The sequence below is a fragment of the Natator depressus genome, chromosome 13 (assembly GCF_965152275.1).
Source record: "Natator depressus isolate rNatDep1 chromosome 13, rNatDep2.hap1, whole genome shotgun sequence".
NCBI classification, from domain to species: domain Eukaryota; kingdom Metazoa; phylum Chordata; order Testudines; family Cheloniidae; genus Natator; species Natator depressus.
The window spans coordinates 137,266-161,987 of NC_134246.1; the positions used below are offsets into that span (position 1 = coordinate 137,266).

Below are 24,722 nucleotides of genomic sequence, written 5' to 3' on the forward strand. Positions count from 1 at the left end.
GACATGCCACTGCTTCCGGGAGCTGCTTGAGGTAAGCACTGCTCGGAGCCTGCACCCCTGAGCCTCTCTTCATGCTCCAACCCCCGGCCACAGCCCTGATCCCCCTCCCACTCTCCAAACCCCTCGATCCCAGCCCAGAGCACCCTCCTATACCCCAAATCTCTCATCCCCAGCCCCACCCCAGAGCCCTCACGCCCAGCCACAACCTGCACCCCTGTCCCAGCCATGATCCCCCTCTGAACCCCTCAATCCCAGCCCAGAGCACCCTCCTGTACCCCAAACCTCTCATCCCCAGCCCCACCCCAGAGCCCACACCCTCAACCAGAGCCCTCATCCCCTCCTGCACCTTAACCCCCATTTTGTGAGCATTCACAGCCCTTGATACAATTTCTATTCCCCGATGTGGCCCTCAGGCCAAAAAGTTTGCCCACCCCTGATGCAGAATCTCTCTGCCTCTGCAGGAGCTTGTAGTGAGTTTTACTACATGACTCTGTTCAAATGTAAGCTTTGCTGGCACAGACAGACTTGCCAAAACATTTGTTTATTTCCCTTTCTTAAGAAAGAAGATGCAGTGTGAACAATATGTTAATGCAGTGTGTGTGGCATGCCTGGGCAGATTTTAAAAGCACAGAAGTGAATTCATTCAGATTTATGCTTCTTGCAATTTTAAAATCCACCACGTGGTGCACACACAGTAAATTGAAACAGACATTGAATAACACAGTCATGTTAATATGCCTATACAGCTCATACAGTATTGTGATGCATGACATAAGAATTGGCTGTAGTGTGTATTTGGGTAAGATCTGAAACATTCATTAATCTGGGAGGTAATGTGTCTGATCCTTTGGGATTGGTAGAACCTTTTCTTTTATATGATGAAATAAGATTTACAGAAATTTTCATCGTATTTGACGTGGGTACCTGGATGGAGGCCTGAGGCTGGATCACTTTAAGGGAACTGTGTTGTTTGAACGTCTGAATAACCAGTAAGGTAATAAAGAAGCTGTTTTATGCTGGCTTGGTAAATCTACGTATTGGAATATCCACCAGCTTTTTGGAGTTTGGCTGCCCCATTCTTTGCTGTTCACCCTAATTGGGTGACCACAGCTGGCCCCCACTGGGACCCCGGTCACAAGTATGCACTGATGAAGGTTGCTCTGGGGACCTGAACATCAATTTCCTGGCCTTTTGTGTTCTCAAATATCCATCCATGTTGGTGCATGAAAGCAGGATTTGGGGGCTCTATCCTTTAAAGAAGGGTGTGTGAATACACTATCTATCTTGCCCTCTTCTCAGCTGTGATACCATCACTCTGTGGCTTGAAGGGATGGATTTCGTCCATTGAATGGTAAATCAGCCTGATTGGTGAGCATCTTTCCCCTAAGGAACTGTTCTGTTGACATTATGAAGTATTTTTGGTGACAGTAGCTGCTTTTTGCATGAGTCCACATGCAAATCTGATTTGTGCTGGTGAAACCCAGACCTTCTGTTGCCAAAATATCCCCCTCCCCCAAATGACTCAAGTCCTTAGCTGACATACTTACGTTGGCAAAATGCCAGCATGAATCCTGTATTACCTTGGACTAGTAAAAACAGTTCTCCAGCAAGTCCCATAATGCTCCTGTCCCTGTGACAGTGACTGCTCTGGTCACAATTTTGAACTCCATGGCCCAGTGATCACAGTGAAAGGAAGCCAAACCCTGCTTAAAAATCCCCAAGGTGTTTTGGAAACACCCCTTTTCCTGCTAGCCCACCTTCATGAGCAGAGAGGTACAGCTCAGCAAGAAAAGGGCCAGATAAATTTTGGGCTGCTACCTGGACCTGGAAAGAAGTCCAGAATCTCCTCCTTCTGTGGGGAGAAGAGGCAGTACAAGCCCATCTGGAAGGCAACTGCAGGAGTCAAGATGTCCATGTGGGCATTGGGAAGGGGATGCAAGAGCTGGGCAACAAGGACAAGAAGCAATGCTGGGTCAAGGAGTTTGGCAGTTATACAGAAGGCAAGAGAGGCCAACAGAAAATCTGGGGGTGCCCCAGTCATGCACAGTATTGCCAACCCCAAAGGTTAAAAAAAACCACAAGATTATGTAAAAATAATAGAATTGCCATTCTTATTTGCCTTCTGTTTTTTGTGTCTCCTCATACACACAAGGGCTAGAAACTTACTTTTTCTTTAAGAATGAAGGCTGAAATCATCACAGATCCACTTGACTCCAACAGCTGGGACTCTAAGGAAAATAATTATCATGAGACTCATGACAAAACTAAGAGTCGGCAACACTGCTTCTATGATGAGCTCCATGCCATGTTTGGTGGGGAAACATCAGAGTCCTCATCAGACCCAGAGGAAGGAACCTCCTGAGTGCTTGGTGAGTATGAGCTCATTGCAGGGGATGCAGACCCTGCAGAAAGCCTGGAGCTCTTCAGTGTCCAGAGACAGCCCAGGGAGGAAGGTGATGGGAGCTTAGGTAAGTGTATTGTTGGGGAAGGGGGATTCTGTATGAGGGAAGGGGTTGTTTTTCCTTCATGGTGCCCAAAATCTCCCCCTGCCTCTCCTCTCCCCCTTTCAAAATGGCATGTGATCAGAATAAAGGAATTGGGTTTTATCAAATTAGCCAATTTTATCTTAACGCACTTGGCAATTAAAATAAGTCCTTGGAATCATTTAGTAGCCATCAAGTTAGTGTGTTACAATAGCTGAAATTCTAACATATTAGAAAATCCACTGCAAACAAACATACTGAAACCAATACCTGGCCATAAAAATAAAGTGCATAAGAAATGTAAAAATCTTTTGGACTCACTCCAGTGACTGTCCAGTTGGAGTACCTGATTTCTTTTGAAGAGTGCATGTTTAATGTAAACCTAGCAAAAGACAGTGCTTTAATACCTCCTGTTCTACCAATAAAATAAAAACCAGCAGGATCTTATTAAAGAGGATAAGACAAAATGTCACATTTATTGTGACTACAGAAAGAATCATAATAGGCAGTCAGTTATAGCTATAACATTTCATTCAGTTTCACATTCATTCACACGTTCGTTCATACACACACAGGTTCTGCAGCTGCTGTATAGTTACCAGTCCTGAATGTAGCTTGAGTTCATGGCTTGGGTTCGTAGCTTGTGGCAGCTAACTGGCCAGGAAAGCCAAGCACAAGGAAGAGCTGGGTTTCTGTTGGGCATGCACTGATGCCCTTCCATGTTGGAAGCAGAATGTGACCCTCCAAAGTCTTCCATCTCACCCATCCTTTTCGTAGGCTTTAGTCTGAATCAAGAGTCTATAGGTCTTGCTGTGTCAGGCTGCCTCTGGGTCCGGTGTGATTGATCACCCGTCAATTGCAGACATGACTTTCAGCCTAGGACTTTGCTTTGATGTTTCTTCAATTGTACTTTTGCTCTTTTCTTTTGAGGGTGGACTCCTCTTACTTTGTCAGGGCCTGGCAGTGTATGAGCCAGGGCAACCTCAAGCCACCTGGAGCAGCTCCTTCTCAGAGCCTTTGTGACCTTTGGGTGTGAGAGATGTGCCATAATCACCACTGCCTGTAATCACCACTGTATTTACTACAGTGTCACCCCACCCTTAATGACTGTGTGTTTTCAGCAGCATCTCCATGCTTTGCACCATGTTCAGCTGCAGAGTAATCCTGAAGCTGCTCTGACCCTCTGCATATTTTCATAAAGATCTTTGTGGGGAATGAAATTAAGGCGTTTTGGGACTTCTCTTCCTTTCAGCTACCACTGTAAAGCCAACAATATCTCTCATCTGTGTCCTCGGGCAGGGTATCTGTGAGAGGCCCCCTCCGTGCTGTTGCCCATCTTCAGAAGAAGAAGAAACAGCACAAGGAGGACATATTTACAGAGTTTCTCCAGTCCTCAGACTGACCAGGAGAGCAGGGATTGGAGGCGGTGCATTGAGAACAGGACCAGGACATCACGCAGCTCCTCAACCAACAAACAAATGTTAGAGAATATTATGGAGCAAAACACCCAAAGACCATCACGTCATCAGACACTGTATATGATGATTCAGTGTTCACAGGACCATACTACCACCCTAAGAAAGGCGGCAGTGCAGCTTGTATCCTTATCTCTACCATGCCATGCTGGTGGAAGTTGAGGGATGTCTGACATACCCTGGCCAGTGACTAATACAGGATCAGTCAGCAAGAACCCTGGCATTTTTTAAATAGGTTTAATAGCTTTTAATGTGTAAGTGTTAAACCTCAAAGGTGGTTTTTCTTCTGCTCAATAAAATTGTTTTTGTAAATACAGGTATTTACTGGGTCTCACAAAATAAATGTCACAGGCCAAATTGCAACCCCTCCAACCAAATTTATAACAGGCATTTACCAATTAAAGATTCAACCCAAGTACACACAAGCAGCATACTGCAGTACTATGGAACAATATAGAAAAGGATCTTACGGCTTCCCTCAACTGTACAGCTCCTCTTGGAGTTCTTGTAACTGTCCTTGTCTGGCTGTTCAAAATCAACTGTCTTTTCACTCCACCACTTGTCTTTCCCCCTTTGCTTCCCAAATATTCTGTAACACACATATAAGAATATGTCCCTTGCTGAGATCAGTTGGGTCATAAGACCTCACAAGAGCCCTTTCAGTCTAACAAAATGCATATTCAGAAGCCATCCTGCACCTGCTCAGGCAGAAGTGAAATCTTTCCTTGCTGCTGTCAGGTATCCAGTATATGGTTTATGAACCGGGAAGCAAAAGATAGGCCAGTTCCCCCAGAATCACTATTGGCATTTCAACCCCACCAATATGAAGAAGATGGCCTGGGAAAACTGTTCCTGCTTGCATTTTTTTTTTAAGTCCAGTATTTCTAAGATGCAAGCAGCAAGTTCCTGCACCACCTTGTGATTTCTATGCATTGGCTGCATCAGCCATTCCTCATCTTGTCTAATCTACATCCCAGCACCCGTGGCTGCTGTGGCAGCAGTAGTCAGTCAAGTTCTTCAAATACAGGAGACACAGTGATCTAGTATCTAAAACAGTCACAAGAACTCTGCTGACCTGTGCAGGTGTGACCCAGGAGAGGTTCCATTTGAACTAGCAGAGTGCACACCATACCATAACTCTCATCAGGCCTGACACACTCATTGCCCTAACTCACAGTTGTCATAATCTGTATCTAAAAAGTGTCATGCAGCCAGGTAACATTCTGTCACTGATAGTATTGCATGATGTATGTACAGGTGGTGTATAAAGAATTATAGATGTATGCTAGAAATATGTTCCTAAAATGTGTTTGTAGCTGTGTCAGTCCCAGGATACTAGAGAGACAAGGTGGGTGAGGTAATAACCTTTATTGGACCCAGTTCGCTTGTCTCTCTCACCAGCTGAAGTGGGTCCAATAAAGGCTATTACCTCACCCATCTTGTCCCTCTAAAATTGGTTTGGCAGGCAGTGCCTCAGCTCAACCTGTCCAAGACAAAGGAGTGTCTGTTTCCCAGGCTTGACTGTGTCTCCAATGTAAATTTGAGCATGGCCAAGAACAATGGAAATACGTTTACATAGAAAGTAAATAAAGCCATCAAACTAGCAAATGGGGAGGAGAGACTCTTAACCATTGTGATGGGGGAAAAGTTCTGGCAGTGAAACTTTCTAGTACAGATGTGGCCTTGGAAGCAGAATCTCCCCCCCACGGAGTGACTTAATCACTTCAGATCTCTGTTCAGCAGAGTCTGAGGCCTTGTCTACACTATGAAGTGACTCCGATTTTACATAAGTCAATTTTTGGGACTAGATTGTATAAAGTCGAGTGCATGCGTCCACACTAAGCACATTAATTCGGCGGTGTGCATCTACAGTACTGTGGCAAGCATCGACATTCCGAGCAGTGCACTGTGGGTAGCTATCCCACAGTTCCTGCAGTCCCCGCTGCGCATTGGAATTCTGGGCTGAACTCCCAATGCCTGATGGGGCCAAAAATTTGTTGCGGGTGGTTATGGGAAAATGTCATCAGTCAACCCTCCCTCTGTGAAAGCAACGGCAGACAATCATTTTGCGTCCTTTTCCCTGGATTGCCTGGGCAGACGCCATAATACGGCAAGCATGTATCCCGTTCAGCTCACCACAGCAGTTATGACCACTGTAAACACCTTGCGCATTATCATGCAGTTTATGCAGAACCTGAAAACCAGGCGAGGAGGCGACGGCAGCGGAGTGACGAGAGTGATGAGGACATGGACACAGATTTCTCTAAAACTGCGGTCCCCGGCAATTTGGAGATCATGGTGTTACTGGGGCAGGCTCATGCCATGGAATGTCGATTCTGGGCCCCGGGAACAAGCACAGAGTGGTGGGACCGCATAGTGTTGCAGGTTTGAGAGGATTCCCAGTGGCTCCGAAACTTTTGCATGCGTAAGGGCACTTTCATGGAACTTCGTGACTTGCTTTCCCCTGCCCTGAAGCGCAAGAATACCAAGATGAGAGCAGCCCTCACAGTTCACAAGCGAGTGGCAATAGCCCTGTGGAAGCTTGCAACACCAGACAGCTATCGGTCAGTCGGGAATCAATTTAGAGTGGGCAAATCTACTGTGGGGGTTGCTGTGATGCAAGTAGCCAACGCAATCATTGAGCTGCTGCTATCAAAGGTAGTGACTCTGGGAAATGTGCAGGTCATACTAGATGGCTTTGCTGCAATGGGATTCCCTAACTGTGGTGGGGCTATAGACAGAACGCATATCCCTATCTTGGGACCGGACCACCAGGGCAGCCAGTACATAAACCGCAAGGGGTACTTTTCAATGGTGCTGCAAGCGCTGGTGGATCACAAGGGACATTAAACCAACATCAACGTGGAGTGGCCGGGAAAGGTGCATGACGCTTGCGTCTTCAGGAACTCTGTTTAAATGGCTGCAGGAAGGGATTTACTTCCCAGACCAGAAAATAACTGTTGGGGATGTTGAAATGCCTATAGTGATCCTTGGGGACCCAGCCTATCCCTTAATGCCATGGCTCATGAAGCCATACACAGGCACCCTGGATAGCAGTAAGGAGCTGTTCAACTATAGGCTGAGCAAGCGCAGAATGGTGGTAGAGTGTGCATTTGGACGTTTAAAGGGTCGTTGGCACAGTTTACTGACTCGCTCAGACCTCAGCAAAACCAATATTCCCATTGTTATTGCTGCTTGTTGTGTGCTCCCCAATCTCTGTGAGAGTAAGGGGGAAACGTTTATGGTGGGGTGGGAGGTTGACGCTAATCGCCTGGCAGCTGAATACGCACAGCTAGACACCAGAGCAATTACAAGAGCACAGCAGGAAGCGCTGTGCATCAGAAGAGCTTTGCAAACCAGTTTCATGATTGGCCAGGGTACAGCGTGACACTTCTGTTTGTTTCTCCTTGATGAAAACCAACCCCCTTGGTTGACTCTAATTCCCTATAAGCCACCCGCCTTCCCGCCTTCGATCACAGCTTGCTTGCAAAGGAAATAAAGTCACTATCATTTAAAAAACATGTATTCTTTATTAATTGATTATAAAAATAGGGAGATAACTCACAAGGTAGCCCGGGTGGGGTGTGGGAGGAGGGGAGGAGGGAAGGAAAAGGCCACTTCAAAACTTGTTGAAAGACAACCTTCTACTGCTTGGGCTGTCCACTGGGGTGGAGTGGTTGGGTGCCCGGAGCCTCCTCCCCCACGTTCTTGGGCATCTGGGTGAGGAGGCTGTGGAACTTGGGGAGGAGGGAGGGCGGTTAAGCAGGGGCTGCAGCGGCAGTCTGTGATCCTGCTGCCGTTCAGGAACCTCCACCAGACGCTGGAGCATGTCTGTTTGATGCCGCGGTAGCCCCAGCGTTGCATCCTGCCTCCTCTGATCTTCCTGCTGCCACCTCTCATCTCAATCGTCCCTCCTGTCCTCACGTTCATCGGCCGCTTTCCTGTACTGTGCTACTGTGTCCCTCCACACATTCTGCTGAGCTCTGTCCGTGCTGGATGACTGCATGAGGTCAGAGAACATTTCATCGCGCGTGCGTTTTTTTCACCGCCTTATCTGAGATAGCCTCTGGGATGGAGGAGGGAGGCTTGAAACATTTGCAGCTGCAGGAGGAAAAAAAGGGAGCGAAGTATTTAAAAAGATACATTTTACAGAACAATGGCTATACTCTTTCACGGTGAACAACACTATTCACATTACATAGCACAGGTGATTTTGGTACAAGATCGCATTTTGCATCTTATATTGAGTGCCTGAGGCTTTGGTGTTAGAGATCACACACACAGTGCCGGGAAACAGAATTCGGCTTGCAGGCAGCCATGGTAAGCCATAGTTTTTCGACTTCTGCAACCTTCATAACAGCAGCGCCCTCCTTTCCCATACCAAACAAAGCCCGTTGAGTTGGCCATTGAGTGCTGCGGTTTCGTGTTAATGTGCAGCAGCAGAAACCATACTAACCCCCTCCCCCCACATCCAATTCTCTGGGATGATCGGTTTACCCCTTCCCCCACCACATGGCTGGTATCAGGGAAGATCCCTGCTAGCCAAACACAAACTGCTCGGCGCCAATGGCCCCCCACCACCACCGCGTGGCTAACTGCAGGGAGGATTTCTTTTCAGGCACAGGCAAACAGCCCAGTAGGAACGGCCACCTCAGAATGTCCCCTTAATTAAATTCCCCTATTTCAACCAGGTTACCATGAACGATATCACTCTCCTGAGGATAACACAGAGAGATAAAGAACGGATGTTGCTTGAATGCCAGCAAACACTGGGACCATACGCTGCCAGGCTTTGTCATGCAATGATACCAGATTACTTGCTACTAGCATGGCGTGGTAAAGCGTTCTACCATGGAGGACAGAATAAGGCTGCTCTCCCCAGAAACCTTCTGCAAAGGCTTTTAGAGTACCTCCAGGAGAGCTTCATGGAGATGTCCCTGGAAGATATCCGCTCCATCCCCAGACACATTAACAGACTTTTCCAGTAGCTGTACTGGCCACGAATGCATCCCAAGTTCTAAGTGCTACTTAATCATTAAAAAACGCTTGCTTTTATAAACGTATATGATATTTAAAAAGGTACACTCACCAGAGGTCCCTTCTCTAGCTTCGTTGGGTTGGGAGGGTATTTCAGTCAGGGTTATAAAAAGATCCTGGCTGTTGGGGAAGAACGGTATGCTGTGTGCTCTCCTTAAGCTCATCCTTCTGCTCCTCATCTTCCCCGTCCACAAAATCCTCAGCCATGGTGGAGAGTATCCCATTATTGAAGTCCACAGACAGGGGTGGGGTAGTGGTGGTGGCCCCCCCCTAGAATTGCATGCAGCTCAGCGTAGAAGCAGCATGTCTGGGGCTCTGTCCTGGAGCGTCCATTTGATTCTCTGGTTTCCTGGTACGCTTGTCAGAGCTCCTTATGTCACACGCGGCACTGTGTTGCGTCCCTGCTGTAGCCTCTGTCCCTCATGGCCTTGAAGATTTTTTTGAAATATTTTGGCATTTCATCTTTTGGAATGTAGTTCTGATAGCACGGATTTGTCTCCCCGTACAGCGATCAGAGCCCGTACCTCCAGTTCGGTCCATGCTGGAGCTCTTTTTCGATTCTGGGACTGCATGGTCACCTTCGCTGATGAGATTGCCTGGCCGAACAGGAAATGAGATTCAAAACTTCCCAGGGCTTTTCCTGTACACCTGGCCAGTGCATCTGAGTTCAGAGTGCTGTCCAGAGCGGTCACAATGGTGCACCGTGGGATATCTGCCGGAGGCCAATACCTTCGAATTGCGTCCACACTAACCTGAATTGGAAAAGGCAATGTCGATTTCCTCGTTGGGAAGGAGTAGAGAAATCAGTTTTAAGAGCCCTTTATGTCAAAAAAAATGGCTTCGTTGTGTGGACGGGTGCAGGGTTAATTCGATGTAATGCTGCTAAATCCGACAGACCAGGCCTAAAACAGGCTGAAAGAGCCTTTCTCAGAAACAGTTTATTCATCTCACATCCCAGAATGCAATTGGTATGTGAGTTACAGGTTCCCAAGATCTGAGCTAACAGTTTTGAATAAAAAGAAAAGGAGGACTTGTGGCACCTTAGAGACTAACCAATTTATTTGAGCATGAGCTTTCGTGAGCTACAGCTCACTTCATCGGATGCATACTGTGGAAACTGCAGAAGACATTATATACACAGACACCATGAAACAATACCTCCTCCCACCCCACTCTCCTGCTGGTAATAGCTTATCTAAAATGATCGTCAAGTTGGGCCATTTCCAGCACAAATCCAGGTTCTCACCCTCCGCCCCCCCACAGACAAACTCACTCTCTTGCTGGTAATAGCCCATCCAAAGTGACCACTCTCTTCACAATGTGTATGATAATCAAGGTGGGCCATTTCCTGCAGAAATCCAGGTTCTGTCACCCCCTCACCCCCCTCCAAAAACCACACACACACAAACTCACTCTCCTGCTGGTAATAGCCTATCCAAAGTGACCACTCTCCATACAACCTGCATGAAAATCAAGGTGGGCCATTTCCAGCACAAATACAGGTTCTCTCACTCCCCCACCCCCATACACACACAAACTCACTCTCCTGCTGGTAATAGCTCATCCAAAGTGACCACTCTCACTACAGTGTGCATGATAATCAAGGTGGGCCATTTCCAGCACAAATCCAGGTTTTCTCAACCCCCCACCCCCACACACAAACTCACTCTCCTGCTGGCAATAGCTCATCCAAACTGACCACTCTCCCCACAATGTGCATGACAATCAAGGTGGGCCACTTCCAGCATAAATCCAAGTTTAACCAGAACGTCTGGGGGGGGGGGGGGTAGGAAAAAACAAGGGGAAATAGGCTACCTTGCATAATGACTTAGCCACTCCCAGTCTCTATTTAAGCCTAAATTAATAGTATCCAATTTGCAAATGAATTCCAATTCAGCAGTTTCTCGCTGGACTCTGGATTTGAAGTTTTTCTGTTGTAATATCACAACTTTCATGTCTGTAATTGCGTGACCAGAGAGATTGAAGTGTTCTCCGACTGGTTTATGAATGTTATAATTCTTGACATCTGATTTGTGTCCATTTATTCTTTTACGTAGAGACTGTCCAGTTTGACCAATGTACATGGCAGAGGGGCATTGCTGGCACATGATGGCATATATCACATTGGTGGATGTGCAGGTGAACAAGCCTCAGAGTGTGGCTGATGTTATTAGGCCCTGTGATGGTGTCCCCTGAATAGATATGTGGGCACAGTTGGCAACGGGCTTTGTTGCAAGGATAGGTTCCTGGGTTAGTGGTTCTGTTGTGTGGTATGTGGTTGTTGGTGAGTATTCGCTTCAGGTTGGGGGGTTGTCTGTAGGCAAGGACTGGCCTGTCTCCCAAGATTTGTGAGAGTGTTGGGTCATCCTTCAGGATAGGTTGTAGATCCTTAATCATGCGTTGGAGGGGTTTTAGTTGGGGGCTGAAGGTGACGGCTAGTGGCGTTCTGTTATTTTCTTTGTTAGGCCTGTCCTGTAGTAGGTGACTTCTGGGAACTCTTCTGGCTCTATCAATCTGTTTCTTCACTTCCGCAGGTGGGTATTGTAGTTGTAAGAATGCTTGATAGAGATCTTGTAGGTGTTTGTCTCTGTCTGAGGGGTTGGAGCAAATGCGGTTGTATCGCAGAGCTTGGCTGTAGACGATGGATTGTGTGGTGTCGTCAGGGTGAAAGCTGGAGGCATGTAGGTAGGAATAGCGGTCAGTAGGTTTCCGGTATAGGGTGGTGTTTATGTGACCATTGTTTATTAGCACTGTAGTGTCCAGGAAGTGGATCTCTTGTGTGGACTGGACCAGGCTGAGGTTGATGGTGGGATGGAAATTGTTGAAATCATGGTGGAATTCCTCAAGGGCTTCTTTTCCATGGGTCCAGATGATGAAGATGTCATCAATATAGCGCAAGTAAAGTAGGGGCGTTAGGGGATGAGAGCTGAGGAAGCGTTGTTCTAAATCAGCCATAAAAATGTTGGCATACTGTGGGGCCATGCGGGTACCCATAGCAGTGCCGCTGATCTGAAGGTATACATTGTCCCCAAATGTAAAATAGTTATGGGTAAGGACAAAGTCACAAAGTTCAGCCACCAGGTTAGCCGTGACATTATCAGGGATAGTGTTCTTGACGGCTTGTAGTCCATCTTTGTGTGGAATGTTGGTGTAGAGGGCTTCTACATCCATTGTGGCCAGGATGGTGTTATCAGGAAGATCACCGATGGATTGTAGTTTCCTCAGGAAGTCAGTGGTGTCTCGAAGGTAGCTGGGAGTGCTGGCAGCGTAGGGCCTGAGGAGGGAGTCTACATAGCCAGACAATCCTGCTGTCAGGGTGCCAATGCCTGAGATGATGGGGCGCCCAGGATTTCCAGGTTTATGGATCTTGGGTAGTAGATAGAATATCCCAGGTCGGGGTTCCAGGGGTGTGTCTGTGCGGATTTGATCTTGTGCTTTTTCAGGAAGTTTCTTGAGCAAATGCTGTAGTTGCTTTTGGTAACTCTCAGTGGGATCATAGGGTAATAGCTTGTAGAAAGTGGTGTTGGAGAGCTGCCGAGCAGCCTCTTGTTCATATTCCGACCTATTCATGACGACAACAGCACATCCTTTGTCAGCCTTTTTGATTATGATGTCAGAAATCCTGGGCGCCCCATCATCTCAGGCATTGGCACCCTTTAGATAAGCTATTACCAGCAGGAGAGTGGGGTGGGAGGAGGTATTGTTTCATGGTGTCTGTGTATATAATGTCTTCTGCAATTTCCACAGTATGCATCCGATGAAGTGAGCTGTAGCTCACGAAAGCTCATGCTCAAATAAATTGGTTAGTCTCTAAGGTGCCACAAGTCCTCCTTTTCTTTTTGCGAATACATACTAACACGGCCGTTATCCAAAACTGACAGGTTTCAGAGTAAGACCATCCTTTGCTACTCAGGGAACAAATGGCGCAGGAGCCCTAGTGTTCTGCCCTTAATAGGGCTTGTCTCCCCCAGGTTTGCACTAAAATAAAGTGTACAGACAAGTGGTTGGGAGGCTATGGCCCAGCCAGATACTCAATGCTCAAATGTATCCTGCAGCAGATGTAGGCAAGGAGAGGTCTATGCTGCTGAAAAAAGCCAAGTGAGGCCATAACATTGTCTTCAGGAGCTGCCCATTTATTTTGTGTTACTGGTTTTCTAGCATCTCTTCCTCCTTTAGGCATCAGTGCTTGTGGCTTTGACCATTCCCTCTTTTCCCCTAAAATATTTTGTGATGCACTGTGTTCCCACTGACAGGGGTCATCACCTTGGGTTTGTGATCTCTGAACACAATGGCAAGAATACATTGTTCAGTAGTGCTGTGGTATGGTAGTTCTGTTTATTTAACGAATTAAAATACTATCATGGAAAGCCCCTTCTCTGGAAACTCCCAGAGAGGTGACTGTTACAAAACTCAGTGCAGATCCAACCAGCGCGGCAGAGATCAGGGGCAGGTGCTTGCTATGCGGTGTGTGAGGAGGGGAGCAGGGGGCTGGAAAGCTTTTCCTGGGCCTGGGGTATTTCCTTTTATCTTTTTCTTTCCTTTCATAAATCAAATAGCTTTCTTTTTCTGGCATTGTTCCAGTGCAGGCAGAGCAATTCCTGAGTAAGACACTCTAGACCCTCCCCATTTCACTCCTCCTCATGTGCCCCTCACCCCACTCAGCTCTGTTGCTCCTGCCTTTGTAACAGCAGTATTCCTAAAGGTTGTCCTTGAAACCCTCTTGCATCAATGTGACACTGAGCCAGAAAGGGTTACATGGCTAGTAAGCTAAATGATCCAAATTCAACCTTAAAAGACATATTAGAAAAGTATGTAAATAGTCATTAGGGCTAGTCCTTATAAATAGCTAACAAAACCGTGTTAGATAGACTAGAGCTTTGAAATGTAGGCTTTTATTGCTAGAGAACTGGAAGATAATTATTGTACTAGTCGGTACTTATCTATGTCTTGTTGGAGGTTAACAATGTAATCAGATTTCAGAGCGGTAGCCGTGTTAGTCTGTATCAGCAAAAACAACGAGGAGTCCTTGTGGCACCTTAGAGACTAATAAATTTATTTGGGCATAAGCTTTAGTGGGCTATAACCCACATCATCAGATGCATGGAGTGAAAAATACAGTAAACAGTATATATATTACAGCACATGAAAAGATGGGAGTTGCTTTACCAAGTGGGGGGGTCAATGCTAATGAGGCCAATGCAATCAAGGTGGACGTCGCCCATTCCCAACAGTTGACAAGAAGGTGCAAGTATCAGCGAAGGGAAAATTACTTTTTGTAGTGACCCATCCACTCCCAGTCTTTATTCAGGCCTAATCTGCAAATTAATTCTAGTTCTGCAGTTTCTCGTTCAAGTGTGTTTTTGAAGTTTTTTTGTTGAAGAATTGCCACTTTTAAGTCTGTTATGGAGTGTCCAGGGAGACTGAAGTGCTCTCCTACTGGTTTTTGAATGTTACAATTCTTGATGTCTGATTTGTGTCCATTTATTCTTTTGCATAGAGACTGTCCGGTTTGGCCAATGTACATGGCAGAGGGGCATTACTGGCACATGATGGCATATATCACATTGGTAGATGTGCAGGTGAACGAGCCCGATGGTGTGGCTGATGTGGTTAGGTCCTATGATGGTGTCCCTTGAATTGATATGCGGACAGAGTTGGCAACGGGGTTTGTTGCAGGGACTGGTTCCTGGGTTAGTGTTTTTGTTATGTGATGTGTAGATGCTGGTAAGTATTTGCTTCAGGTTGGGGGGTTGTCTGTAAGCGAGAACTGGCATGTCTCCCAAGGACTGTGTGAGTGAGGGATCATCCTTCAGGATAGGTTGTAGATCCTTGATGATGCGCTGGAGAGGTTTTAGTTGGGGGCTGTAGGTGACGGCTAGTGGCGTTCTTTGTTGGGCCTGTCCTGTAGTAGGCGACTTCTGGGTACTCTTCTGGCTCTGTCAATCTGTTTCTTCACTTCACCAGGTGGGTATTTTAGTTTTAAGAATGCTTGATAGAGATCCTGTAGGTGTTTGTCTCTGTCTGAAGGATTGGAGCAAATGCGGTTGTATCTTAGAGCTTGGCTGTAGATAATGGGTCATGTGATGTGGTCTGGATGAAAGCTGGAAGCATGTAGGTAAGTATAGCGGTCAGTTGGTTTCCGGTATAGGGTGGTGTTTATGTGACCATCACTCATTTGCACTGTAGTGTCAAGGAAGTGGATCTTTTGTGTGGATTGGTCCAGGCTGACTTGATGGTAGGGTGGAAATTGTTGAAATCCTGGTGGAATTCCTCAAGGGCCTCCTTCCCATGGGTCCAGATGATGAAGATGTCATCAATGTAGCGCAAGCAGAGTAGGGGTACTAGGGGACGAGAGCTGAGGAAGCGTTGTTCTAAGTCAGCCATAAAAATGGCAGGTTTCAGAGTAACAGTCGTGTTAGTCTGTATTCGCAAAAAGAAAAGGAGTACTTGCATCCGATGAAGTGAGCTGTAGCTCACGAAAGCTCATGCGCAAATAAATTGGTTAGTCTCTAAGGTGCCACAAGTACTCCTTTTCTTTTAGCCATAAAAATTTTGGCATACTGTATGGCCATGTGGGTACCCATGGCAGTGCCACTGACTTGAAGGTATAAATTGTCCCCAAATCTGAAATAGTTGTGGGTGAGGACAAAATCACAAAGTTCAGCCACCAGGTTTGCTGTAGCATTATTGGGGATACTGTTCCTGACGGCTTGTAGTCCATCTTTGTGTGGAATCTTGGTGTACATGTTGGAGCTTCTACATCTATAGTGGCTAGGATGGTGTTTTGTGGAAGATCCCCAATGGACTGTAGTTTCCTCAGGAAGTCAGTGGTGTCCCAAAGATAGCTGGGAGCGCTGGTAGCGTAGGGCCTGAGGAGAGAGTCTACATAGCCAGACAATCCTGCTGTCAGGGTGCCAATGCCTGAGATGATGGGGTGTCAAGGATTCTGAGGTTTATGTATCTTGGGTAGCAGATAGAATACCCCTGGTCAGGGATCTAGGGGTATGTCCGTGTATAATTGTTCCTGTGCTTCTTCAGGGAGTTTCTTGAGCAAATGGCGTAGTTTCTTTTGGTAACCCTCAGTGGGATCAGAGGGTAATGGCCTGTAGAATGTGGTGTCAGAGTTGCCTAGCAGCCTCTTGTTCATATTCCGACCTATTCATGATGACTACAGCACCTCCTCTGTTAGCCTTTTTTATTATAATGTCAGAGTTGTTTCTGAGGCTGTAGATGGCGTTGTGTTCTGCACGGCTGAGGTTATGGGGCAAGTGATGCTGCTTTTCCACAATTTCAGCCCGTGCACATTGGTGGAAGCACTCTATGTAGAAGGCCAGTCTGTTGTTTCGACCTTCAGGAGGAGTCCACGCAGAATCCTTCTTTTTGTAGCGTTGGTAGGAAGGTTTCCGTGGGTTAGTGTGCTGTTCAGTGGTGTGTTGGAAATATTCCTTGAGTGGGAGACATCAAAAGTAGGATTCTAGGTCACCGCAGAACTTTATCATGTTCATGGGGGTGGTGAGGCAGAAGGAGAGGCCCAGAGATAGGACAGACTCTGCCAGGCTAAGAGTATAGCTGGATAGATTAACAATATTGTTGGGTGAGTTAAGGGGCCACAACAGTGGTTCCCTTGTGGCATGTAAGAGTTTAGATAGTTTAGGGTCCTTTTTCCTCCACAGAGAAGCAAAGCGTGTGTTGTAAATGGCTTGTCTAGTTTTTGTCAAGTCTAGCCACGAGAAAGTTTATGTGGAAGGTTGGTTTTTTGAGAGTCTCCAGTTTTGAGAGCTCATTCTTGATCTTCTCCTGTTTGCTGTATAGGATGTTGATCAGGTGGTTCTGCAGTTTTTTTAATTTATTTGAGCATGACCTTTCGTGAGCTACAGCTCACTTCAAATTGGTTACTCTCTAAGGTGCCACAAGTACTCCTTTTCTTTTTGCGAATACAGACTAACACGGCTGTTACTCTGAAACCTGCAGTTTTTTTGAGTGTGTGTGGCACAACTCTCACCATAGTCTGTGTGGTATGTTGATTGTAATGGATTTTTTACCTTCAGTCCTTTTGGTATGATGTCCATCTGATGGTTCCTGTCTGTTACTATATTCTATTGATTCAGATATCAGAACGGGATATTGACATCAAGGGGGAACTTGGATATAATATCATTGTCTATATTTATCTCTGAAGTTTGTAGTGCACTGTCTATGAACTGCTTAGTGGATAATTACTTTATGATGAAGGCAACTAATAACTTGTGTATACATAGGAGGGTTTTACTTCAAAGCCACTATTCTTCAGCCAAGGAATATCTGCTGTCAAGAGGCTATTGATAGCCTGCCAGAGATCTATAAAAGAACTCTAGGGCCCAGATCCTGTATCTCAGATCTGCTTAAGCTTGGCCAGGGGAAGCCTGAGTTGCAAGACTGAGGTCTCTAGCTCCAGTCTAGATTACCCTGCTAACTCTCATGGAAGAATTTGAACAAATGCTATATATGGACTGCCTATTCGGACTATACCCTGGATTAACTGATTCTAGAAAAAACTTCTTGAAACTCAGCAGCTCACCATCTCTACTATGAAAGTGACCTAAGAACTTTATTCATATCTGTATGTTTAGTTATCTTTTAACCACAATACTTTTCTTTTTTAAAGAATCTTAGTGTAGTTAATACGAATTGGCTGTAAGCATGTATTCGGGTAAGATCTGAAATATTCCTTGACCTGGTGGGTAATGTGTCCAATCCTTTACGATTGGTAGAACCTTTTATATGATGAACAAGATTTTCAGGAATCCTCATCATATCAGATATGGCTGTCTGGGTGGGAGCCCAAGACTGGGTTGCTATAAGGGAGCTGTGTTTTGGCTTTGGAGTAACCAGTATTGTAGAAGCTGTTTGGTTGCTGGCTTGATGAACCTAATTATTAGAATAGCCACCAGCTTCGGGGATCGTCTGCACCCTTCTTTGCAGTTTGCCCTGACTGAGCAACCTCAGCGTGGCCCCTCAGAGCAGCCCAGGCTCAATCACAATCAGCTACACTCGCACAAAGCTGCCCCAGTGAATTTCTCCATGTCTGACTCCGGCGCTGTCTCCCTGAGAGGGACCCCCTACCCTTGCTGTTATGTAATGCAAATAAAGCTGCCAATTCTCAGTTTTACTGCAAGTCTTGCAATGTGCATTCTTTTTAAGAGTTCTCAGAACTTCTGGATTTTGTTTTCTAACTTGCAGAGTTTTGCCCTTATCCAAAACTGCCCCCATCTACCATTACTATCTGTTGGACTGAAACCACAGGCTGCCTTCAAGCAAGAGGGCCAGAGACTGTCCCTAGTAATGATGGCCACTATTTTCCATTGTCTCCATAGCAGGGACCTATCCAGACTGGTTTCAGGCCCAACTACTGCCTCAGTTTTCCTCTTGATGTCACACTGCAGTTTCCCTTTCTCCAATGGAAAGCCACCAATGCTTTAAGTCACTCAAGTTACTTAGTTTTTCCAGCCAAGTCACAGAGAGTCCACCCCTTCTAGAGTGCCACAAAGAACTTTTACTCCAGTCTCACCAGGCACAAGCCTTCCTCTCTGAGTGTCTGTTTTCTTCCACAACACACTTTTCCAACACTGCCCTTCTCCTGGGAAGAGTGGCAGCATAACCTCTATTATGGGTTCCAAGCCCTGGCAACCCAAAACAACCAGGCTATCTGCACATGCCACCCCAACCTGCCCTGTTTCTTCCCAGAACCTCTTGTCTCTCAGTCTCCTGGCTACCTTCCCACTCTTTAGAAAGTGCTGCATCCCAGATCCAGACCAGGCATAGGCTGCTCTTTAAAACCAGGCCTGCTGGGATTTATTCCATGACCCTTATCACATTCCTCTGCCCTTAATTCCCTGGATCCTTCTCCTAAAGGGCCAGCTCACCCTGTGAAAGTCTTCACTAAGGTTGAAGCCAGGCTGCCCTCAGAGAGGATAGTGGCCCCTTCGTCACCATTCCTGGATTCCAGGCAGTAATTAAGAAAGTGTGGAGGTGCAGGGGGATGAGACTGTGGCGGCATTAAGGTGGGAGAACACATTAAGGAACTAAGCGTCTGCGAAGCTTTTTGCACAACATGTGAGTCTGACTCCAACTGATTTAGGTCACTATGCCACCTAGGGTGACCAGATGAAATGGACAAAATATCAGGACACATGGGGGAAGCAAAAAAAGTAAGTGCATCGGTCGGGACGCGGGACAAAGAACTAAAAATCAGGACGTCTGGTCACCCTAATGCCACCCTGGGCAAGGTCCATCTTAAAATCCATTTCTCTGCCCACTGAGAAATCTTTTGCTTATTAAGAGTTCATTTTAAGTCATTCTTGGGGAGACCCAATATGCCCTTTGTGTGCAATGTGTCCAGGCCAGGAAAGGTGGCTTTTTATACACTGCTCCAATACCTGCTGTGGAAAAGCCTTGGAGAGCCTTATTAGTCATGACTGTATCTGGTCTCTTGATTTACACAATTGCTTGAGGGTACTGCTGCTGAAACGTTTTCAGTGCTTTGATGGGGAGGAAGATAACATGTGTCACAGTTCCAATAACTTGTGCAGTACTGCAGGTATGCATGGCCCTGCACAAGAGTCAACGTGCCAAGGAGATGCTAAGCCCCTGCCCTGAAGGGTTTCCACTTTGAAGGCACGAGTGGATGTCACATAGTGCAGAATTCCATTTTGACCCTGGCTTCCTAGAGCTAAAATTAATCTCCTAACAGATGGGGCACTTCAGGAGAGGGAGGAGCTTGGTGTGCTGTTGCATATGGGTGGCATGAAGAAGAGGTATTGACTCAGTAGCAGGTAGATGAGAAAGGGAGCAGTCAAGAAGAGAGTTTAAGTAAATGAAGGATGAGATGAAGGCAGAGGTGGATGCAGAAGCAGATTTGTGAAGATCCTGAGGGTGAGGAGACTGAGGCCATGTCTACATTACCATATATGTCGCTCAGGGTGTAAAAAAGCACCCCCCTGAGCAAAGTTTCATCAGCATAGGCATTCATGTGCCCACCACTATGTCAGCAGGAGAGCTTCTCCTACTGCCACTCATTGAGGTGGTTTTATTATGTGGACAGGAGAGCTCTCTCCCATCCACATAGAGGAGCTACATGAGCCATCTTATAACAGGGCAGCTGCATCAGTACAGCTGTGCCATTGTAAGATGGCTAGTGTAGACATGGCCTGAGCTTGAACTTCATGCTGAAGGGGAGAAAAAGGAAGCAAAGGGGTGGGAAGACAGAGCAGAAAGGAGGAGGAAGAGGCTGTGGCAGGTTGGATAGGACAACAGCACAGAGCAGGAAGGATGGAGAGAAAAGGAGAGATTTTAGAGATGGTTGAGGAAGAAACAAGACAACTTCACAAAACCTTGACTTCTTCCCTCTCCTCCAACTTTTATCTGCAGCAGTCTCAGGAAATTCTGTTTGTGAGCTCAGTGGAGGGTAAAGGTGAGCTTAACCCACATTGGCACTCTCTATTCTGAGCATGGTCCCAGTGTAAGAGACTAGCCTCAGTGCTGCTGTAGTTTACAGTCTACTTTACATGCTCCCTATAGGTCAACAGTTTCTTTTAGATGCAGCCTCACTACCATTATCCCTGCCTTTGTCAAATTAGAGCTGGATTCTGTGGCGCTCCCTATGAGGGCTACATCATAAGTCAAGCTGGAAACAGGAGCTGCTGCAGGACACAGGCACACCCTTAGTAAACAATATAATCTTAGAGCCAGACCATGACACCTAGGCTCCGAGATCTACTTGTGCTGCCTGTGGGTTGGGGTGAATGGAATGAGGAGGTCTTGACCTACAAATACAAAGGGGCCTGAGCCTTGCCTACTTGCAAGAGAAGTTTTTCCCCTGGCCATGCTACTGCAGTTGTGGTCAGTGGAGGCACTCAAGCTAGAAAGAAGGGACAGCCTGCAGAGCCTTCCTCATGAGGTGCCCTCAGCTTCAGCATCTGCTCTCCCACTATAGTGTGGATCAGTTAGCCTGCAGGGCACAGCCTGAGCTCCCCCTCCTCTTACCCAGGCTGGGGTGGTGGTGGGAGTATGCAACCACAGCCATACATCCAGGTGCACTCTCTGCTGACCAAAGTACTGTACACACCCACAGCCAGCCACTCCAGGACTGTGCTCGGAGCTGGTTCCCTAGTAGCTACCTCACAGAGGCTTTCCAAGGTTCAGAGAAATTCTGGCATTTTTTTTAAATTTAGTTCTTCTATTCCTTTTCCCCTGCCTCTTCTGGCTTTTAGTCATCGGAGCTGGGCACAGTTCTCAATTTCCCCCCAAACAACAAACCATCCAGATTACCATAGACTTCACCATTCATTTAACTGCCTCTTATGGGTCTGTCTAGTCCCCTGCCAAGAACCACCACTTCTTAGTTCTTAAGCTCTGCCCTCCCCAGGCCTACCTTCTTCCCAAAGGGCTTCTTGGTACTTTTCTGCTTTCCACAACCTAGCTTGCTTGTGAAGGGCTCCTCTGCCAGCACACAGCAAACTACCTTTTCTCTACTACAGCCTTTGCCAGGCCTATCTCAGAGGCCAAGAAATTTCCCCCTTATGAAGCTCTCCTAAATGCCTGCTCTGCTCAGTTTATGTAATCATCTTCAATCCCACACAGCTGGGTAAGTCATTATAATTAGTACATTCAGCTGGGGAATATCTGCCAGGCCACAAGCCAGGCTGAGCCTAGCTTGCCCTAGAGGGCTAGCCAGTGACAGCTGTTTGTGGAGGAGAGAAAGGTTGTTGGTTTTCAGTACTGGCAACCACAACATTTCAAAGATAATGAGTTAGGCTCCAAACTGCACCCCCCCCCACACCCCCAGGAGGATTTTTTAAACAAACAAACAAAAAGGGCAGATGTTAAAAAGCATCATGATTTTTAAGTCAATAAATTGTGAGGTGTTCCTTTGCCTTCTGAATCTTTAGGATACACTCACTTCACATTTTCAAGCTTTACTCCATAACCATGAAGAAGCCTAGAAACTTTGTGGGTTTTTTTTCTTCAAGATGAAAGCTGAAATTCTCCCAGTCACTTGACGCCATTAGCTGGAACTATAAGTAACACACTGGAAGTTGTGAGACATAATAAGATTTGTGAGAACTGGCAACACTGATTAGTTGATTATTTTTGGTTTGTAGGCATGAAGTAGCTGCTCCAAAGACTTTTAATATGATACTAGTTTTAATTTTGTCAAGAGGTACGTATAATGCAGATATTTGTGCAGCTTCAGGGCTCTACCTGGAACGGCAGCAGCAGCATGTTGGGCTGTCGCTCGCAGGAGCCAGTGCCCAGCCCGGGCAGCTCCCCTGGCGTGGCTGTACCGCCCCAAGCCCTAGCCAGTGGGGCAGGCACCAGGCTCGCTGGCAGGCAGCAGCTGTCCATGGTCACGTTAGTGTGTTTAGGAGCCTGCTTGCATACATTAAGCTTCTATAATCCACAAGCTTTTTTTAGTTCTTGAAACCTAGGATTGTAACTCATTTATGTATCTGTTTACATACTTTCTTTATCCTTGTAAATAACTCTGGTTTCCTTTTCCTATTTAACAAAATCTTGATATATAGTTTGTTCTAGGATTGGCTACAAGCTGCAAACAGATCTCACACCAAAGACAAAAGGAATAGTTGACCTGCAGTAAGTGACTGCTCCTTTGAGACTGGGAGCAGCCAAGAATCACAACAGTATTCAGCTGTAAGGGACCATTCATCTCAAAGGTACAGTCGTCTGGGTGGCATGATAGGGCAGAGTACCCACGGGGACTGTCTATGACTCCACATTAAGGCTGTTCTACTGCTTGAGGAGTTCACACTTGATAATTGGTTGGTGAAATCTAAGTACAGAACTCACAACCAGTTTGGGGTTTGTGCCCTGCCTCCTAGCAGTGCCCTGAGGCTGGTTCTCATGCTCAAGTCACTGCCGGCAGCAATACACACCCCTCTGACAGGGAATAGCTGCCAAGGCCCTCTTCTCCTGCTCACCATGTCTCCCCTCCCTTCTGACAGCCTCTGCATCAGAGGCAAACTCCACGGCCTCACTTTGAGGCAGTACATAGCTCTGCCTCTAATTCCATCATGCCACATATCATGCATCATTCTCCTGCTTGGGACCTGTGCTCTGCTAACTCTGCATTCCTTTGTGTCTCCTTGTTCCCTTCTCCTCTGCTGCTCCCTATGTCTGGCACATGCTTCCTGGGCCCGTACACCACAGAACTGCCATCTCTGCCTTCAAAGCATATCTCAAAATCTACTTCTTTCTAAAGCCTTCCTGCACGGGCCTGCTCTCCCACCCCAAGTGGTAAAAGCAAAAATAAGCTACCTCAAAATCAGTGTTACTCTCTCCACACACACACACTCCCACTCGGCCTGATATCATCTCCCTAGCAGCATGTTATATCTCAGGAATGTAGATTCCTCAGGGCAGAGATCAGGTCTTTGGTTTCTGTGTAAGAAACTGTGCATATCTATAGCACTACATAGAAGGGGGGAGGGTGGGGGTACTGACAGGGGCAGTCCTGCTCTGGTACTCAGAGGATGAGTTAGAAAGGCTCTGCTAAGTCATTTTCCATCTCTACTCTGTGCAACTTGTGGTTGCCTTCATGGGGTGTTTAATGCTATTTGGGAACTGAGTTAGCAGCAGATGCTGGTTTTATAGAAGAATCCACTGAAATTTGGGGAATTTTTATTTCCCTACTCTTGAATTCTAAGAGATGTGAATCCCCATTGTCCTCAGAATTTCATTTGCCCTTCTTCCTTCTGGGGAGTTGGGCTTGCTCCAGCAGCTGCCACACCTCGCATGAGTTTATAACACTGCCAACCATCTGTGACAAAGTGAGCAGGTCAGTTGCAATACATGAAGGTTAATCAGTGATACTGCCCTGCCTTTGCCTGTGGTATTCAGAGCAGCATGCAGAAGTGAAGCAGATTCAGTCCAGCAGCACTAGTGTGAAGAGAACAAGAAAGATCACGGCCAAAGGTAGGTGCAGGCATTTCTATGTGATGTAGCAAGAGCACAAGCAGCCATGGGGTGATTCCCAAGAGGTACAGAAAGTGGGGAGAGTGGCAGCAAAATGGGAACTCAATGAGAAACAGCTTGAGGGGAAAAGGTTACACAGAAAATAACCAAGGCAGGAAGCCCAAAAGGCACTTGCTAGTTGTGAAGGAATCCCTGGCTCTATCAGCACTATCTAATTGGATTCAGAAGCCATCCTGTAGCTGTCCCAGCTTCTACCGGGGGAAAAACAGTAGCAAGTCACCTGCCCCAGGCATCGCTTTCTGTGTGTGGCATTAGAGATGTTTTAAAACCAGTTAGTTAAACTCCAAGCCAAAGGGACACTTACTGTTAGATTGAAAAGTAAAAATGAGGGGCCAAGTGCTTTCCTGACTCACTAACTTCAGGGGGCCAGGCAAGCGCTGAACCCTTGACAGACTTTCCTTCAGGCAATGGCCATTTGGTCAGTATCCACAGTACACGGGATTAGGCAGGTGTGGTGGTGGGGTTGAGGCATACCAGCCAGGGAGAGGCAAAAGTTGCTTGATATAGGCTGTACAACAGCTGTGTGAACTGCCCCATTCATCTCAGAGGGAGGTTAATTCTGAAGCCTAGTGTCAATACTGCTAGCTATCTCACTGCAGGTAATTTAGCAGAAATATCCATCTACTCTGGTATTGGGAGAAGTGCTCTCGGAATTTTGGGCGCAACTCCTTCTCCACCAGCCTGACGCACAGGTTTC

General features: G+C 46.6%; 1 protein-coding gene across 3 annotated transcripts in view; it reads right to left on the reverse strand.

Moving 5' to 3' along the window:
- CCNDBP1 (cyclin D1 binding protein 1) overlaps window positions 1–24,722 on the reverse strand; it is a 78,742-nt gene that overhangs the window by 24,657 nt on the left and 29,363 nt on the right. The window contains exon 13 of one of the 3 annotated variants that reach the window (XR_012641719.1): window positions 2,167–2,228. The exons of 1 other annotated variant lie outside the window; for it this stretch is intronic. The gene's annotated coding sequence lies outside the window, so the exon portion shown is untranslated. Of the gene's footprint in view, window positions 1–2,166; window positions 2,229–7,509; window positions 8,060–24,722 lie in introns of those variants that run through there. One more of the 3 variants, XR_012641718.1, reaches the window with a different exon arrangement.